The sequence below is a fragment of the Psammomys obesus genome, unplaced genomic scaffold (genome assembly GCF_907164565.1).
Source record: "Psammomys obesus unplaced genomic scaffold, mPsaObe1.curated_primary_1811, whole genome shotgun sequence".
Classification (NCBI taxonomy): domain Eukaryota; kingdom Metazoa; phylum Chordata; class Mammalia; order Rodentia; family Muridae; genus Psammomys; species Psammomys obesus.
In genome coordinates this window covers 14,729,290-14,747,524 of record NW_026590062.1, presented here as the reverse complement: position 1 = coordinate 14,747,524, position 18,235 = coordinate 14,729,290, and the positions used below count along the sequence as shown (strand labels likewise).

At 40.2% G+C, this 18,235-nt stretch overlaps 1 non-coding gene across 1 annotated transcript; it reads left to right on the top strand.

Annotated features, from left to right (window-relative positions):
• The first annotated feature begins 537 nt into the window (after positions 1-537).
• LOC129676172 (U6 spliceosomal RNA) lies at positions 538-640 on the top strand. The gene has a single exon (XR_008720033.1). It is a non-coding gene; the product is annotated as a U6 spliceosomal RNA (small nuclear RNA).
• Positions 641-18,235: the final 17,595 nt, after the last annotated feature.

Here is an 18,235-nt window from a genome sequence, read left to right as displayed (position 1 = left end):
TCTTTCCTGGTCTCCACAGGCACCGGGCACATATGTGGTGCACATAAATAAAGCCAGTTGTTACTCTGAAAAAGTTAATGAGCTTCCCAGTGGGAAGACGAGTGTGGGAGCCATCACACCAAGCCAGGTGTTCTTGGACTGTGCAGAATCCTCAGGAGCTAGTGACTTCATTTGATAAGAGCTGTTTAGTTTCTCATTCTCTCTGTTCCCACAGAAGGATGGATATACTCCCATACCTTCCAGTGAGCTTCTATATTGAAAAATCAGATATTCAGCCCCTAGGCAGTCATTGTTTCTCTCTCTCCCATTATGCACACATGCTGAAGAATAAATTGACTGAAAATATTAGTATCTGGGGCCAGTGGCTATTTCTAAAATCAAAGAAAAAGAGAACCACTAATCACTTACCTCTTTAAAGTATTTGAGAAAATTTTATTTATATCATCTTTTTCTCTTCTCCAGTTTACAATGTATCTCTCTAACGGTCTCTGTGAAATAAAAGCTATGCAAATACTGCCATAAAAGGGGAATTGGTGCTCACAGCAGCAGTGAATGTGCCAAAATGGAAAATATGCAGAGGAGATTAGCATGGCTCCTGTGCAGGGATGACATACAAATTCACAAAGCAATCTGTTCTTTCATAACTGGACCAAGTGCCTAGACTAAGTGACCGCGGAGTGTTCAGCTATCAAGGAAAACCATGGGAATGGAAGGCTAATGCATGAAATGATGCAAGAGACAATGCATGGGAAGATGGGAAGACGAAGGGTGTCTTCTGGGAACCACGTGGTTGGTGCATTCATGGACACATTGCAGCCATGGTCTTTGCACAAGCCTGAACATGATTGGGCCTATCAGTACTTCATTATAGATAGGGGAGTGGACTATCAAGTGCTGTTGACAGTTAATGAGTGTTAGAGGGCAGGGTTTTCTTCCATTGCTATTAATATGTTGCCCCTGACTGAGCAAAGAACCTCCTTTCTGTACTTGGGCAAGGAGCTCTAACTAAATCAGTGGGTCACACACAGAAAGAAGAAATGGGAGAAGAGTTACTGAGAAGAATAAAACAGCTTTAGTAAGGGTAGTAGGGGGTGAGCGAGAAACAGGGGTGGAAATTACTATAATTCATTATGCAAATGTATGAACCTGTCAAACAATAAAAACTCTGCTAAAAAAATGAATTGATGATGCTGAAAAGAATTTTTGACAAAATGAGGAAGCAAACGTTTCATATTCAAATCAATGAGCAGACTCTGTTCCCTACTCAGATCTCTGTGTTGCCTTGAAGGGCATCAGCTGACAAGTGAGCCTTCATGGATAAACACCATCAGACACCAAGCCTGGTGGGCATCTTGCTTCTTTTTGCACTTTGATCAGCATATTGTGGAAGGTTTTGGGTGCACTATATGCCTAACCCCGTGTCTTCATCTGGACTTTCTGTGTTCTCTACCCCAGGTTGTCTTGTTCCTCATCCAAACCTACTTTAAACCATGAATGGGCTGTCTGATGCAACTTACAACACAATTCTTTTGTTTCTGGTTTCTTTCATCTCATACAAGGCTATTCTTGGTTCATACAGTCTATCTTTTTGTAAGTTTATCTAATAAAGCAACGGTTTTCTTTAAAGCCACTAGCTTCCAAAATAATTGACACAGAGAGACCATGATTTATTTTACGAGCTTAAAGCATTGGAGTTGGGCATATTTACCTGTCTAAGCTATTTAAGTGTCTCTCAGCTACACAACCCATGTTACTTGCCAATAGGTTGTTCTTGATGGGCTCCATCTGCTCCATCCGCCCTCGACCTCCTAGTTCATCTTCTGTCCCTTAACCCCCTCTCTCTCCTCATGGTCCCTTGACCCAGCCTGCAAACTCCACCCATTTTTCTTCTGCCTAATCTCAATCTTCAGCATTTTTTATTAACCAACCACCTTAAATTAGGTGGAGCAAGGTCTACACAAGGACAGGTGTATGCGAGAATGAGCCCATCTGGTAAGCAACCAGATCTCGGGAGCCAGTAATTAGCATTAGAATACCCAGCACCAACCAATTCCCGACAATTTTTGGCTCATACAAGTCTATTCTTGGTTCATACAGTCTATTTTTGGTCAATAAGGATCATCAAAATTTCTCCTATTTTCTGTTTCTCTTTTGAATAGCAACTGTGGAATATTCACTGATGGTATCTGACTGACTCATAGAGGAAAAACATGGACAGCTCCTAATTGGTTGAACAGTTTGCTGATGTCACTTCCTATCTGTATATTTCAACCATCATTGGAACTTTCTATTTTTGTTTTTTGTTTTGTTTTGACAGCTCGGTTTTCTTGAGGTCCTTTTCTTCTCACAAAAGTTTGTGCCAGGGTTCTTTTCTTTGCACAATCCAAGGAACTATAAATAATGACAAAGCCATCATCAAATTGAATTCTGCATCCAAATATGATGATGGCATCTTGTGTTTTCTTGCACATTTTGGCAGCTTTCCCCGGTTTTCTGGTTTGGGTACTGTTGCTCTCTCAAGGTGAAGGACAATGATGACCTTTGTTTTCTCTGTTTGGTCATGAACTTCCTGGCTTGGATAGTTACTGTGTTCTTTGTGATGGTGGTTGATCTTCCAGCTGCCAAGGAGGAGGATCAGAGCTACTACCCTGTGGTTTGAGCTTATTGCTTGGTGTCTGTGAGCTACCGTCACAGTTCTAAGGTACTGTTCTAGGTAGATGGGTTAGGGACTTATTTCTCCCAAAGCTCATATCACCCAGAAACAAAAGTATCTAGATGACTTCCAGAACTTTCTTCATATCTCATTTGCCAAATGGGCCACTTGGCTATCACTTGACCTAAGAAAAAGAAATAATCATGACAAGTTCAAATCTGAGGACCAAGGCAGGATGCACAATATTTCTTCCATGTGATAAAATGTGTGATGCATTGTATAAACATAAGAATTCAGTGAGCGAGGGACAGGTGGAATTGAGAAGAATATGAGCAAAGGCTCTCATACATCGACTAAAGTTAGGAAACAGTGCTCTAGATGTCTCAGAAACTGTTCCGTGCCCTAGCCTCACTTCACTGTCCTTACCCACCTAAGGTTGCCCTACCGTTGCCTCTCTGCAGGCAATGTGTTACTGCAAGGAGCCCCAGGTCTTGCAAAATATCAAGGTATTGTGTTTGGGTTGGAGGTAGCCATGGTTCTTTACAGGGTTCTAACTTAACGAAGCTATTCTCAGTCTATGTGCAGCTCTAAAGACATCTCTCCATAAGGGTGCTAAAAATACATGCATGAACCCACCTCACTAGATATTTTCCTGAATGAAGCAGTTTTCTTCCTGTTTCCGGAACCTTTCGCTATGAAGTGGATGATGGGACTAAAGCTATGTATTTTTCTCCTTTGCTTCATTTTTTTTTCAGCCTTTTTTTTTCTTCCCTGTTCTTCACTTTAGATACCTTGTATTCCTATGCATTCAAGCTTATTAGTCTTCAATTCTATCATATAAATCCCATGGATAAGCTGAAGCAGTGCCGTGTTCAAAGCTATTATACTCATGTCTAAAACTCTGCACCATATCTTCTAAAATATCTCAGACATGCCAATCATTCTATCTTCACCTCTTAAATGCACATGTATTAACATTGTTTTAATGCCTTTGTTTATTGATTTATTATCTGAGATATTGATTCTTTCTATTGTGAAATTTACATTGATTTTTATCCTCTGATTTGACTGATCATTGTATAGGGTGTGCATATCATAAAATCACATGGTAACCCATAAATTTATACAAACATTATATATTGGTTAAAAGAAAATAAGCTAGAAAAAAATATTGTCAGGCATGACTATAAGTTGGTTTGATTTTTCCAACATGCACGAAAGTTTTGTTAGTAAAGGCTCAAACAATTGCCATAGGCTGACTTCTAATAACATACCACTTTTTTATTATTAAATTTTGATCTGTTTAATACATGTACACAAAGCCCCTTCCACAATGAGAACCTTTGAGGGAGATTTGATGTTGAGCTTACTCTTAATTTCAGTCTGGTGTACTGAGAACTGAATAGTTTCTCCACTCTGGTTTGTGGTTTTACTGCAACATGGAGGATTTCCTATTTGGGAGGTTTTCTTACAGTTTTAGATGGTAACTTCAGCATTCAGCTACAGACTGGGATGCAGACCCTGTGAGCATCTCCTACATTACAATTCTCTCCATGGGAGATTCCTTTTCTCTAAACTGACTCACGAGCACTCACTATCTGGATCTCCTCAGATTTCCATCTGGGTCTTCTCAACTCTGGAAATGGCTGTATTCTGCTTGGATTTCTTTTCCTGGGCTGTGCCCTGGAAAGTTCCCTAGGAAGCAAACCAAAGGCATTAATCTAAGAAGCACTAGTTAATTTTCTTTTTCTGCTTTAAAGACTGATATACTGCACTGTTTACCTTCAAAGTTGAAAAAAACATTGTTTTCTATGTTTAGCTCATTTTAAGTCATCTTGGGGTATTGTTGCTTCAGCTTAGCCAGACACAAATCTCATCACTCAAGCTTTTTCCTTTTAAACATTTCCCCTCTGACTCCTAGAGATTACAGAAGTGGCACCGACATGTGTTGTCTTAGGAAAGGATCCAAGCACTTCTGATTCATCAAATGATTGTCCCAAAAGGGATTAAGACCTGTTTTCCTGGTTAAAGCCCACCATATGGTGCCATGTGGCTTTGCACAGCTCAGAATCACTGAACCATTGGCTCAAATGCTGGAGCAACAAGCTTAGGCCTTCAGGATTTACATGGAGCATCAGTCACAAGAAGAGTTTAGGATTTATGTTTTCCAAAAGAGTTCTTTAAATGAAAAAAAAACGAGTGTGTGTGTCTGTGTGTGTGTGCACGAGGACAACTTTCAGGAATCAGGTTTTCCTTCTGTTATGTGGGTCTTGAGAGTCAAACTCATATCTTCAGGCTTGAAATAAACACCCTTACAAGATGAACCATCTTCCTGGCCACAAAGAGTAATTTTTTTTTTCAGGGACCAAGTAAAAGACATTTGGCAGAAGTGAGGCATTGGCTTTGGTCAGAAGGTTGGATTTGTAAACTTATCCTCTGACTCAGTCTTGATCATAGCGGATGAAGAATTTCATTGGGCCACACATTAAATACATGCGCACTGTGCCACCACCTGCTTATGCCTTAAGTGCAAGACGCAAAGCTCTCACTCCAGCCAGTGATTCTGGAGCATCCACCAAGTCAGTTACCTAACCACAGAGCCCTCTTAGGATGGGAGGTAATGACTTCTTATCCCGCCCCACCAGGACTATTAAAGACTACAGCACAGCATTTACAGAGTTGATCAATAAATGCTGTGTGAACTGACCGAGGGTGCCACAGGCAGACAAGGCAGAGGATAAAAATGTTATTTGTAATGTGCAAAGTGGTATAAAGTCTAAGTGTCTGAGTCCCTCCCTTGTTCCCAGGGAGGACTGTACAGATGGCTCAGCTGTCATCTGCAAAGGTCAGTTTGCTGAACCAGAAGAATGCTTCCGAAGTATTAGAAGACATCAAGAGGCATTTGTTCCACATCACTTCCAGGTGGAAACAATGGGTGAGGGGTGTTTAGCCATCAACAAGATCTTTTTACTGCGCTTCACGGGGTGCTATTTTTCATGTTTTTACATAGTGCCCACTCCTGGCCATTTCGTTGAGATAAAATGACACAAAGACTTTCTGAAGGGAGGCACGCCAGCAATTATTTCTCCAACAGAAGAGGAGCTAGACTGACCTTCAGGGTAGCAGTGCATAAGAACTAAGGTCTCATTGTTTGGGATTTGTTTTAGAAAACTATTATTTCCAAGAAATCAGGCCAAAAGCAGACAAAAAAAAAAAAGAGCAATAAAGCAGGTAGCACTGACAGGGCATTCAGGTGCTTTCACCCTCTTGACTCAAGATTCATCCATCATTCAGCTGCTGCTTGATGATGCAACAGCCTGCTCTCAGAAAAGTGCAAGTCTGCTTTGTGAGTCCAGGATGCAACTGGCAGTAACCCCACAGGTAGTCAGTGATCAGTCTGAAAGCCCAGGTGGATGTATTTGCACATTTTTGTAACTTTAGTCATTACTACTTCTGCATACTCACCACCTAACATTCCACATGCTTTTAAGGTGCTTCATTATAAAGAAAACACACACACACACACACACACACACACACACACACACCCCTCTGCAAAGGTTTTGAATCTGAATCTCCATTCTCTGCATGAGGTATCAACATGCTCAGTTCCTTGTAGACTGAATTAAGGATACCCATGAGAAGTTGAGAAGGGAAGACATCCCTGTCTTTTCAGATGGGCTTCATACAATCATCATATTCTTTAAGTGGATGAAAGAGGCAGGAAAAGCCAACCTAGAGAAACAGACATGAGTGAGAGTCAACCTAGTTCTGTTGAATTTGGAGGTGGGGGAATGGATGGGCTCTGGTAAGAAATGTGGGCAGCCATGAGAACCTCACAAAAGTAAGGACATTTCCAAACAGTCTCTGGGGAAAAAAAAAAAAAGCATGGCTACAGACAGCTTAATCTGAATCCAGTGACTAATTTCAGACTTCTGACCTCCAGAACTATTTTAAATTACTTAGCTCCGTAATTGATTTGATCTGTGAAATATGAATAATGTTAGGGTCTGACCCATAGATTGATTCAGAAGGTTAAGTAGGACATAGAGGGGCAAGTGTCAAGTACAGCTTTTGGCATAAGGCAATGTTGAGAGAACACAATGCCACTATGGAGAGAACAAGCAAACAGCTCATCTTGAGCCAAACAGGAATGACCACGTGGCTCAAGGCTCAAGCAGTCACCAACAGCATGTCTGTACCACTGGAGAAGTGACTTCAACCATTATAGTCTCAGAAGATATAGGAAAATCGGAAATTAATGACTGCAGACAGTATTGGCAAGGACCTCAACCACAGCAGTTACAGCATGGTTGCAGAGTCTCTGGCAAATGTAGCTCAACAGTATTTTTAGCTATAGGGTTGTTGGTGGCTAAAGATCAGTTAAGCTTAGTGTGATCAAAGAAACTAGAGGCCCTGATGTCTAGAGCTATTTGCTGAAGGGGTTGATGGTGAAAACTCACTTTTTAATTAAATGTTCTTAGATTACCCAACCCAAGCCAATCCCTCTTAACCCCAACCCTCTCCTATTACTTCTCTGTCACCTCATCTACCTTCTTTCTCTTCACAAATCTGTCACATTCATTCCCCTTGGTTTGTGAAAATCCTTTTTGAACAGTAGCCTAAGAGTCCAACACACAAAAGTTTTTCTTTTTGGCATGACGGAGGATTACACTTCTTAAAACCAGAAGGGTGTTCCTGGTCATCAGAGGCCAGGCTATTTCACATCTGACAAATTCATTCAATTCTAATTACAAGATTCATATCTGTGTCCTCTCCTTCTTGCAATTCATCTAGAAGATTTGTTGGGAGAATATGAGACATGTATTCCCTTTATTTCTATTCTCCTTTGTGCCTGAAGTGAATGTTATTCACAGGATTCACTTGGAGATAACCTTTAAGTATCATTAGTTACTAACAATAATGGCCACCAAAGAGATATGGTAGTGATTTAGAGGGATGCGTGACTGTGTTGGGGAATAAGCTTTCATCTGTGTGTCTAGATTCAATTCCTCTCACGGTGTCTGTCTCCTGAAAAGAAGGACATTATTAGTAAATGTTCCCTGAAGGAAGAGATGGATGCTATTCTGCTTGGCCAGAATAAAATGCTGCAGGAATTTAGTTTTTGTCAGCCTTTCTTCAGCATCTACTTTATTCCGCTCAGTTCTACTAAGCATTTTTTTTTTCTAAGAACATGCTGTCTTCAAGGCACTACTGTTTTCAGACCCAGATGAATATGTCTGAGCTTGCTCAATTATTTCTGGTGCTCTTAAATATGCAGACCCACGAAGCTTGCCAATCTATATCAAACACCACTATCTGTCTACCTACACACACGTATTACCAAAGTGAAAAGCACGTGCTAAGCCCTTCCCCTAAAGAATGTATGTGCTTTATCGTTGATGCCTAAAGATGATACCAACTGTGTTAATTAGGGTTTCTATTGCTGTGACAAAAAATGGCCAAAAAGTAAGTTGGGGAGGAAAGGGTTTATTCATCTTACACTTTCACAGCACTGCTCATCACTGAAGGAAGTCAGGGTAGGAACTCAAACAGAGGAAGATCCTGGAGGTGGGAGCTGATACAGAGGCCATGGAGGGATGCTGCTTACTGACTTGCTTCCCCTGGCTTGCTCAGCCTACTTTCTTATAGAACTTAAGACCATCAGTCCAGAGGTGGAAATATCTACAATGAGCTGGGCCCTCTTTAATCAATCACTAATTAAGAAAATGCCTTAAGGCTGGATGTTATGGAGGCATTTTATTAAATAAGATTCCCTCCTTTCAGATAACTCTGCTTTGTTGTGTCAAGTTGACTTAAGACTGGTCAGCACACAATCCAGCCTAGAACAGTAGAATGCTACAGGGTCTCACGTATCTGGATTCTAATCCCACCTTGGACATTACTCTCTTCTCTAAATCCAGCCTCTTAAGAACATATTGGTAGCAAAACTTCTTTTTTTATAGTAATGCTAGCTCAGGAAATTCCATTATTCTAAGTCAGGAACACCTTTCTCTACATCAGATTCTATTTCCTGGCAAGTTTCTCTTCTCTGACAGTACATATGCCACAAAACACCTGCCTTACTGTACCCACCACAGACTGACCTGGAAAGGAGATGATTCCCAGGGGCTGGGATGGCTTTAAAGTGCTCATGGATTTTCCTGAGTCCTTTATAGCATCTCTTTAATGCCTGCCTGGTCCAGCCACTCCCGAAACCAAGAAAGTGAATTGCTACAGAGATAAGTTGGCAGGCACTATCTTCAAGGTGAACATGAATACAATTCTCTGATTAAGTTACAGTGAGGGAGAGAATGCATCCTCTGCCAATGATTTCCAATAAACAGCACAATTTTTCTGATTCATGATCACTAGCATCCACAACTTAGAATCCTCCATCCTTTTATGTCACATTCTGACCACACTGTGAGGTCACAGCCATGCTTCCTTTCCTGTACACACGTGGGGAGAAACTTATCAGAGACAATAAATAACCAATCACCTGCCTTCTTTATATAGTTGAGAAAAAAAAAGTGTGTTTACAGTAGCTACTTCAAGCTATCTACTTGCTATTATTTTATAAGAATGGAGCTTATGGCCTACATAATCATCATGACTGCCCCATAAGTTGTCCCTTAGACAGAGAGCACAGCAGTAGACAACATAGCTTTGAGTAATTTGTATACCCTCCCTGTGCCGCCTCCATTCCTGTGTGTGTGTGTGTGTGTGTGTCTGTGTGTGTGTGTGTCTGTGTAATTGTGTATACATATATAATTTAGGCTGATAATGATGAATTAATTCACATGATAATTATGGATCCATCTATAAACTGAAGGTCCTAAGAAGCTGGTGGAGTGAATTTCAGTTCAAGTTTAAAGAACAGACAAAGATGAGCTCAAATAGTATAGTTTAAAGACACAAGATAGCTCATGATTAAACCATAGAACCAGGGAATACAATTCAGTCTCCTCTGACTTTTTTGTTCTGGCCGAACCAGAACACAGTGGAGGACATCTAACCACTCTGGAGAGGGTGCTCTACTTTATAGAGTACGTGATTCAAGTGGACATCTCAGCTGGAAACGCTTAGAAGCAACACTTAGCCAAGCAGCTTGATGCCACAAGATTTCATCAAGTTGACACAGAAAATTCACCATCACAGAAGGTTGCCTGTAGGAATACAACATGGAGAGTGTCTTAGTTACTGTCCTACTGCTGTGATAGGACACTGTGGCTGAGGCAAGTTATAGAAGAAAGAGCTTATTTGGGTTATAGTTTCCGAGGGCTAGAATCCAAGACAATCAGATTGGGGAGTGTGATAGCACACAGGCTGGCATGGCACTGGAGCAGTAGCTGGAGGCTCACATCGTGATCCCCAAGCAGGAAGCAAAGAGAGCTAACTGGCAATGGTGTGGGCTTTGGAAACCTCAAAGCCCACCCCTGGTGATACACCCACTTCAGCAAGGCCACACTTCTTAATCCTTTAGTGCCACCAGCTGGGGGCCAAATATTCAAACATATGAGCCCCTGGGGACTATTTTTATTTTAATCATTACAAAGGCATAGCCTAGCACACATTCATGCCCCTCTCCAGTATGAGACTGAAGGCTTTGCCTCATGGGGGATCCATGCCACATAATGCAGGAAACATGGATGTCCCTAGTGGACAAGAAAGGCAAGTCTACAATGTTTCACATACATGCAGACACCACTCCAAGGGTCTATAGTTCTATTTTTAAAATTATTTTATTCTTTGACATATTCATGCATGACTATAGTAAATTTAAATTTTTTTAATCTCTCAATTCCCCTTTATTCTTTTGACTCTCTTGCTGTACCTCTTTTATTTCCCTCGAAGTCCCCTTCCTCCTTTCCTCCATTTTTGTGTGACCCACTGAGTTTAAATGTTTCTGGCTGGGGAGATATTTATTGGAACATTGCACATATCAGTGGCTACACCACTTGAGAAAACAACAATTCCCCAGCAATTATTAACCGCCAGGAATCCCTCAGGGAGTGACAGGGACCCATGGGCTTCTCCCAAAAGGCATTATTCTTGTCTCTCTTCTAAAAGGATGATTATAGGTAGTGAGGCCCTTGGAAACAACAAGCTGCCATCTATTAAAAGTCTAATGGAAACAGGGAATCTCCACAATTGAGCACATGCAAACCTCTATTACAGATTTTCGAAATAAACATATTTTTCACTATCATGAAATGCTTTTGGTATCAAAACTGTTTATGACTTGAGGAGCAGTCTCCTTCATAAGCCAAAAACACCAATTTTAAATTAAAAGAAAAAATTAACTCTCTCATCTTTCATGTCAGAGGAGAAAACTTTAGGGCTTCCCTGACTTCACTAAAGTGCTTAGGATTTGCACAAACTTAACTCCAATCTTTGTGCAGAAGTAGATGAACTGTGAGGAGATACTCAATTCATCTCACAATTTTTCTTTCTTTTTTTCTTTTTCTAAAATGAATGAATAGCCCACGGGAGCTTCTGTCAAGTTAAAAGAGACGGGGTACTTCTGAAAACATCACTGTTTTCTAGGCTCTCATTTATGAAGACTTTTCTACAAAGGAAAAATAGAGCAATGTGTTTAAAATCCAGAAATAAACACAGGGTGTCATGGTTCCTTATGTCCCTCAGGAAAGACTTGAGAGGATTGTGAACTGGGCAGTAGTGATTTTACAGACTAGAATGAAGAAACAGAAAGAATGCTCTTCTTCCATTAGGGAGATATGTCAATATTAAAGTCTCTGTCTCGTGGTACATGGGTATTATTTGATTCTGATATTTGTTTGTTTTGTTTTCTTTGGTCTTACTATGTAGCTCAGGTTGCTTTTTAACTCACATCCTCCTTCCTCAGTATCCCAGGAACCTTGATGGCCAGTGAATAGCATCAAGATTGTGTGTAATTCATTTGTTTTAATATACATTAAGAAAAATAAAGCACCTGATATATATTTTTAGGATTAAGTTAAAATTTATCCTTAAAAGTTAGTTTGTTTAAGGAAATAAGTGAGTCAGAGAAATGGCCAAAATGTGGCAGTAGCATAAAAGTCTGTTTTTAGAAAGTCTCTTGATTAATAACCATTTATGTTGATAAAATATAATATATATATATATATATATGACAAAGAACAGCTTAGTAGGAGACAAAGTAAATTTTAGCTTACAGGTCCAAGTTACAGTTCATCACTGTAGTTAAGACAGGAATTGGAAGCAGCTAGTCATATCATATCACAGTCAAGAACAGATAGAGATAAATGTGTGAACAGCCAGCTAGCTGCCTCTAATCATATTTAATACAAGACTTGATCCAGGTAATTAAAAAAAAAGACCCAATACTACCTTCACAAACATGCCCACAGGCAAACCTGATTAAGGAGATTCCTCACTGAGGAATTCCAGGTTATGTCAAGTTGACTATTTAAACATCACAATTTGGGTGGAATGTAGATTTCTACTCAAGAGATAGGAGCAGGAATCTGCTCATCTAGAGGAAAATCACACCACAGGTCATAGTGACCTTCAGGTCCCAGGAGAATCTCTGTTCTTAGTTATAGGGTCTTAGCCCTTCAGCACATGGTGTTTTCAAAGCAGACTTATCTGTGAGAAAACAAGGCCAACAGGCCAGTCTGACTAACATAATTCCTCATCTGAGTCTCTTCTTTCCAGATGACTCCAAAACTTGCATCCAGTTGATTAAAGGAACAAACAAACAAACAAACCACCACCCAGCCTGCATTTTCAGTAGGTTCTACCAAGCAAGTACTGTTTTTAGCAGTTTATCATTTGAGTCCTAACCCCAGCCCAGTGATGAACTATGTCCCACCTTGGATTTCCCAAATCTCAGTTCTCTCATTTTAACTCTACAAAGATGGAATATGATGTCACCACACCTTAGTTATTCATATTACCTAAAATATAGAAAACGCCATGTACCCAGAACATATCTAGGTGCTTTATTTTTGATAACTAGTTTGACATTCTTAAGACATAGTAGATTTATGTCATTCAGTACTGGATATTTTTAGATTCTTATACTCTTACAAGCACCTTGATGAAGTAAATACTATCATTCTCTAATTTTACAGATGATCTGTTTTGGGTTGTTTCTGAACTCTCATTGACTAGCTCTTTGTCAACAGTAAATAGCAATTTTAGAATTGGTTTCTGACAACAGCTGCAATCAAGCTCGAACGGAGGGTCGCTGACACCTGTGTACACGTGAAAATCCTATCAATCTCTTGTTAGGCAATTGTTCTCTGACTGTCTGCTCTTTTCAAGGCCCCTTTTGAGCTGTCAGATAATAGACCCCAAAGAAAGCAAAGGGACTAGAGAAATACCTTAGTTGGTAAAGTACTTGCTGCATAAGCCTAAAGACCCAGGACTCACCTAAAAAGCCAAGCATAGTGGTGTAGATTTATAATGATGTTTAGAAATCACAGACAGATGGATCCGTGGGGGTTCAGTAGCCAACAAGCCTGGCCTAATTGGAAAACCTGGGTTCCACTAAGAGAACCTGTCAAAAACTGAACTCCTGAGGAATGACACTGAAGATTAGCCTTCCTCTGGCCTTCACATGTGTGCGCTTGTGTGATCATGCACCAGCACACAAATGTGAACCACACACGCAAACACACATACACTCAGGAAATACAAGACAGATTGACACGAGTTAATATTTTAGTCCCCCTCAGAGTGCAGAAGTTACGGTGAAAAGGAATCACCGGGAAGTTGGAGAGAGGGGAACGTGACATGTGCCAGGCAAAACTATGGGTAGGAAACAAGCAGCCTATACAGGCTTCCCTGAAGATGCCACAGTGGATTAATATAGTAAATTGCTGAAATCAGTTCCCCCGCACTGCTGTAAAATCATCACAGCGAGACTGTAACGTCCAATATTCTTATACCTTATGCACATATCCACACTCAAGTTATATATTGGGCTCATGACTCAACTGATGAATCACAAGTCATCAGTTATTTTAGTCCTTTGAATACAGTGATTGGCTCAGTTATGACCATGTGACAATGCATATATTATCTATGTTGATTCATAGGAATCTGGTGAGAATTGTTTTGGATAAGTACATCAAGAAGGATCATTTCAGTGGGGGTTCTAAACAGTAAGAACATAGACTTGGTGATGCAAAGCTTTCACTTTGGTGGTGAAAGCTTTCTTGAGAGGGAACTTCAGGTAGAGAAGGCCAGGGTGGAGCAATGGAGAGAGTCATATTTTTGTGAACAATGCTCATAGTCCTCACTGAGATGAGCCTCCCTGGTTGACTTAAGAATGTTAGCAGTATTGTGAAGATTTCTTTAAATTACTATGAATTGGATTTTCTATCATTTGTAAGTAAGAGTACCTGACTAATAAGCTCCATGAAGAAGCATTGCAGTATGTACCAGAAACTGAAGATGATAATATATTGTTTTTCTTTACGAGTCATTTCAAGCACCAGGCAAAAACTGTGAGAATCACTATAGACTAAGGCTCAACCCCATGACACCTGAGCCATATGTTGACATGTTCAACCAATTCTCACCTTAGTGGCAAACAACAGGTGTCCTTAGATGAAAATCTGAATATGTTTAGCTTAACAAATTATAAAACCCACATGGCCAGACCCACATGGCCAGAGTACTCCTATGTAACCCAAACACACCTGCAAATGTTTCTTGAGCTTTGAGTTGTTCACATCCAGAGCTTCACAAGCTGCCATGCAGGAGGGAAAGTTTCATCTCCCTTCAGAGCATTCAGTACTTTGATGAGATCCCCAAGATAAAAGTTTTTATTTTGGAGGGAATTCTTTGATAACAAGAACACAGAAGCTGCCCAATATAAAGCAGGAAAAGGGGGAATACTGGGAAAGAGTGGTGATGGAAGAGAAAAACAGAGAGGGGAAAAAAGGAAGAAATGAAGGAATAAAAGAGAGGAAAAGAAGGTAATAAAGAAGCAGTAGAGGTATGGAAGAGAAGGGAGTGGAGGAGGAAGTGAAGAAAGGGGAGGAGAGAGAGGAGGATGAAGGAGAGGAGAGAGGGGAGAGAAGGAAGAGGGGGAAGGAAGAGGAAGTGGAAGAGAAGGAAGAAGAGAGTTTTGGTGAGCTTTGCTATAATTTAAAACATCTTGACTTATAAGCGATTTCATTTTCTGGACAAGGAGAGGGAGATAAAGAAAAGGGAAGAGAAATTTGTAAGAACTGAAATGTCTAATAATCTTTTTCTTTCTTCTAAACTTTTTATAACTCAGCTAGGTTTTGCCATTTTTTACAACAGGCATGCAGTACTGAATAATGATTCTGTGTTTAACCCAAACTCCTCCCTTGTACATGAATCTCTTCCACATTTGAGAGAATTTCTGCTTAATCACATCTGCAACTTTCTAATGGTGTTTGTTTGTTGTCTGTAAAGAGGAAAAAAATCCTTACCCAGCCTAGGATAAATTAAAATTTAATATAACATCACATTGCCACTGAGCTAGCTAGGAAATGACAGCTGCTTAATTAAAGGTTAAACCTTATTATCCAGCATCCTGAGATGAATGCTCAGGAGGAAAGATACAGGATCATGGAATCCAAGCCAGCAATAACAACTATGAGCTATGAATTAACTTTCCCATATGGAACCTGTGAGGACCTGGTGACGATGACATCCCTGAGCTATGAGATGATTGGCCAGTTAATTAAAATGCTAAATAAAAATAATAATTTGATTTTCAAAAAGAGACAATGAATCCAAATGGATGTATTTATGTGTTTCCAAAGATGACATGGCAATGGGTAACAGGCGAATGAAAAAAAGAGTTCAATGTAATTAGCTACCAGCAACATGCACATCAAGTTCATAGCAAATGTCACCTTGAGACTGTTAGACTCGTGATTTATATGCACATGTATAAATTTATACATAGATATTAAGTGAAGAGTAATGTTTGCTGAAGATATGGAGAAACCAAAGTCTTTGCACATTGTTGGGAATATAAAGTAAATACAATCACCCAGTCACTGTGGTAAACAGTATGGAAATGACTGAAAGAAATTTAAAAAAAAAATGTAACTACATTTTAATCTAGGAATTTTTCTTTTCGGTATTTATCCAAAAGAATTAAAATTAGAACCTCAAAGAAACAACAAGACGACTAAATGCCTCTAGTGGGTGAGTGTATGAAGACAACCTGGTACACCCATGCAACTGAATATGCTTTTAGAATTATTTTTGTTTTTAATTAGTCATATGTTTGTATGTTCATATGTGTGTGGGCATTTACACATGTGTACAGATATTCGTGAAGGCCTTAGATGTGAGGTCCCCTGTAACTGGAGTAACTGGAGTAACTGGTTGTAAGCTAGTGAATGTGGGTACAGGGAATTGAATTTGGGTCCTCCTCAAGAATAGAGCACACTGTTAACACTTTAAAAAATACTTTTAGATTGATTTGTTCTATTGTATGAATATGAGTCTTTATATATATATATATATATATATATATATATATATATATATATATGCACCATTTATATGCATTTTGCTCAAAGAGGTCAGAAGAGAGCAATAGATCCCCTGGAACTAGAGTTACTCAAGTTGTGAGCCACTGTGGTGGTCTGCATGAGAATGGACTTCGTAGGCTCATATGTTGGAATGTGCTGGTCCCTGGTTGGTAGACATCCTTGGGAAGGATTAGGAGGTGTGGCCTTGTGGGAGGAAGCACAGCACTGGGTGTGGACATGGGGGTTTCAATAGCTCAGTCTAGTCTGACCAGGCCCAGCCTCTTTCTGCTTCCAACGTCTGTTTCAAATGTGAGCTCTCAGTTATTTCTCCAGGATCTTGCCTGCCTACCTGCCTGCTGCCATGTTCCCTGCCATGATGGTCATGGACTCAACCTCTGAAACTGTAAGCAAGACCCCAATTAAATGTTTCTCTTTATAAGCTCCCTTGGTCCTGGTGTCTCTTCACAGCAATAGAACAGTGACTAAGACAGTCATCATATGGTTTCTTAGAACTGAGCCCAGGTCTTCTACAAAAGCAGCCAATGGCCATAAACTGCCAAATCATCTCTCTACCCCTCATTCTTAACCTCTTAATCTCTCTAGTTCCTATACAATGGAATATTTTCCAGACTTGAAAAAAGTAGAGGATAGAAAATTCGCTGTACACAATAATATGGTACTTTAAGGCTGTTCTATATGAAGTTAGTCATGATCCCATTTGTGTTAACTACATAAAATTGTCAAAACTCGTGGAAACAGGGTCTGGAATTCTCCTTAACAGGAGTCAAGGAGAAGGAGGCAGAGATGTTATGGGCCCAGGTACAGTAGTTCAGTTAAGCCAGGTAAAAAACATCCCTTGGGATATGAAATACAACATGGTACCTACAGTCAACAATACTGTATGGCCTTCTTGAAGATGAGTTTAAAAAGCAGATTATATGTTAACAGTTTTTACCACAACAGAATAGAATTTTAAAACTTTAAATTAAAAAGCTAAACAAATAAAACAAAAACCTCTCTGAAACCCAATTAAGCCTATCTCCAAAGATGCCCTGACTGATTGCCAAGCCCCTATGACAATTGTTCGCCACCAGCATGCTCAGGAAGTGGAGTGTGGGAACATGGACACATAGGCAGCCAGTGCCTTAAGTTACCCAACCCCTGTGACTGACACAGAGCTCGAGCTCTTCGGTTGGAGGAGGTTGCCCATGACCCACCCCTCCTAACAACATGTCTGAGCCCTAGGCTTGCACCTGGGTCATCTCCTTCTCTCCATTCTCTACATTGACTCTACATTGACACCCACATTCATGGGTGAAGATGCTGAAATTGGAGCTGCAGGCCCAACAGCAGGGAGCCAGAGAGTATGAAGCCTAGAATCTACCCTCATACCTTTTGTCTCACCTTACTGTTGACGGGTCTAAGTACCTAGGAAAATAAATGTCTCCTTTCTTCCCAGCTTGTCAGTAGACAGGGAAGCATTCAATACAGTCTGATGAGAGTTTAGTCTCTTTCTGATATGCAATGGAAATTATCTTCAGAAATTATGTTTCATTTAGAAGCAGAAACACATCTCTGGGCATACTGGTTTCAGCTGCAAGCACAAGGGTCATGGCCCGTTTCCTCACTTAATTGTGCTGTCACTCACCTCCCACATTTCATCAGGATCCTGCCTTTGGAGACGGGAGAGATGGCTTGGCATTAAGAGAACTGGCTGTTTTTGCAAAGGATGTGGTTTTGGCTCTAACATCCATGTGGTAGAGCACAACTGTTGGTGACTTCAGTTACAAGGATCTTATGCCCTCTCTGTCCTCTGTGGGCACCAGGCACACATGCAGTGCACAGACATACATGCAGTCAAAACACCTATATACATAAAATAAAATAAATTAATTAAAAAATTTAAGAAATAAAAAACACCCTTGCATTTGGCATTCTATATCTCGATGATGAAGTCTGTGTCTAACATGCGTGAGGCCCTGTGTGCAAGCCCCTGTAGTGGAAGAAAAATCTTCTTTCATTTTCACAACATGATACACCATTCAAAGCACTGTTAAGCCTGTGAATGCACCAGCAATGCTGGGGA